The 2343-nt window shown below is 36.6% G+C and overlaps 1 protein-coding gene across 1 annotated transcript in view; it reads left to right on the top strand.

Moving 5' to 3' along the window:
* Nucleotides 1-2031, top strand: part of LOC107659926 (integrin alpha-E-like) — a 24150-nt gene extending 22119 nt beyond the window's left edge. The window contains exon 33 of the mRNA XM_016449038.1: nucleotides 1106-2031. The gene's annotated coding sequence lies outside the window, so the exon portion shown is untranslated. The remainder of the gene's footprint in view (nucleotides 1-1105) is intronic.
* Nucleotides 2032-2343: the final 312 nt, after the last annotated feature.

Genomic DNA, 2343 nt, shown 5'->3' with positions numbered 1-2343 from the left:
CACCACTTTAATTTACAGCCCACAACTGTTGTATTCATCCTGTAACTACATGAATCAAGGAGATAAAGCACCGGTTTAATTTACAGCCCGCAACTGTTGTATTTACCCTGTAACTACATGGAACAAGGGGGGAACAAAGCACCACTTTAATTTACAGCCCGCAAATGTTGTATTTACCCTGTAACTACATGGAATGGAACAAGGGGGGAACAAGCACCACTTTAATTTACAGCTCGCACATGTTGTATTTACCCTGTAACTACATGGAACAAGAGGGGAACAAAGCACCACTTTAATTTACAGCCCGCAAATGTTGTATTTACCCTGTAACTACATGGAACAAAGAGGTAACAAAACACCAGTTTAATTTACAGCCAGCAACTGTTGTATTTGCCCTGTAACTACATGGGACAAGGAGGTAACAAAGCACCAGTTTAATTTACAGCCCGCAACTGTTGTATTTACCCTGTAACTACATGGAATAAGGGGGGAGCAAATCACCACTGTAACTACATGGAATAAGGGAAAAATACCTATACGCCTATAATAAAATACCAATATAAAATTATAAAAAGTATATATCGTCTTTCTAAATCATTCCCAAACATAAGATTGTTGTTTAGGCCATACATACCACGCAATATTAGAATAAGCACCCCTTAGTTTCAAAATACTTACAGCATAAATGATTTGTAATTTTACAGGTTGTTACCCCTTTATTCCCCAAACTTCGCATATTATTCCCTTATACCTACACGGAGGTACTGAATAGGTACACTATAATTACAAAAAAAGTTACACTGTAACTTCAGTTTACTTACGCAGTTCTTTGCAGGTTGCATATCTGGTTGTTACCCCCTTATTACCCAAACGTAACACATTGTTCCCTTATACCTACACGTATGTTCTTTATAGGTACACTATAATTACAGAAACGTACACCGTAAATTCAGTATACTTACATAGTTCTTTGCGGGTTGTAATCTAAAGCGTTACCAAGTTTTTTAATGATTGATTGTATTTAATATTGTATATACAGAAAGAATGAAAGACAAAATCTCTGTTTCTAAATATGAAATATCCCACAATCAAGGGGCATGCTATTTCCTTGAAACAGCTATTTCCTTGCATGGAAGTCATTTGCTCCAGATTTGAATAGACACCAAACTCCACAACCAAAAGTCAAATATCAATTTAAGATGAATTTTAAGACAGTCATCCAAAACATTGTTGATATTATGATCCATGATTTACAGTGAAGCTGAATTTAAAATTATTAGCTTATTATGCAAAATGTTAAAATGATTTTTATTGTTAAAACGGTATAAACTTTAAAATAATGTTAAATACACACGTTTACCAGCACTATCAGAACATAACTAGAAACGATGCTTGGACAGGATCAAAACAAGTGTTAGCAAGGCAGTGATAGAAGTCTAACTTGTCTGTATAGTAATGCAGTTACAGTTAATAAAGATCTTACATGACACTGACAGTCACACTGACTAGAAAAAGTCCAAATTAAAAGGTAAAAAGTCAGTGTTCCGTTTTTAAAGTGGTCACAATTGACATTGTCCTCTCAAAGGAAACTCTGTGGTTGGCTGGTTCTCATGGTGTGGTTCTCATACAGATCTGAAAATAAATTAGTTGACGAAGGCTATTGGCTAAATATATTCCGACTGGTCTGAGGCAATCTTACGCTGACTTTGTGGTGAACAAGATGTGGTGAACACGGAAATCTGCATCTCTTAACTGAAAAGTAACCAATCTACCCTCATTTTTCAAATAGACCTCAAATCATTTTTTTTTATCACCTTTCTCTCTTGAATACTTGATTCTGGTAAAGAGAGCTGATATAACAATCTGACAGCACTGCCCTTGACTTTTCACTATTTATGTCACTCTGCTTGTCTGTTTGCATGTTCACGACTGTCAGAGGCCGTTTCTGAAGGCCTTCACAGGGCTTTTCATACTGCGCTTAAAGGGATAGTTCACCCGAAAATGAACATTACCCCATGATTTACCCTCAAGCCATCCTAGGTGTATATGACTTTCTTCTTTCAGACAAATCCAATCGGAGTTATGTAAAAAAATGTCCTGGCTCTTCCAAGCTTTATAATGGCAGTGAATAGGGATCGAGATTTTGAAGCCCAAAAAAGTGCATCTGTCCATCATAAAAAGTACTCCACACGGCTCCGGAGGGTTAATAAAGGCCTCCTGAAGCGAAGAAATATCCATATTTTCAACTTTATAAACGTTAACTGGATGCCACTCCCTCGTGAACGTGAGTACGACAGTTAGCAGAAGCTAGAGATTATGGTTTATAAAGTTGTAAATATCGAT

Source organism: Sinocyclocheilus anshuiensis, unplaced genomic scaffold (assembly GCF_001515605.1).
Source record: "Sinocyclocheilus anshuiensis isolate Anshui unplaced genomic scaffold, SAMN03320099.WGS_v1.1 scaffold1241, whole genome shotgun sequence".
NCBI lineage: Eukaryota > Metazoa > Chordata > Actinopteri > Cypriniformes > Cyprinidae > Sinocyclocheilus > Sinocyclocheilus anshuiensis.
Note: the sequence above shows the minus strand (reverse complement) of the source record. Positions and strands in the feature narration are given on the sequence as shown.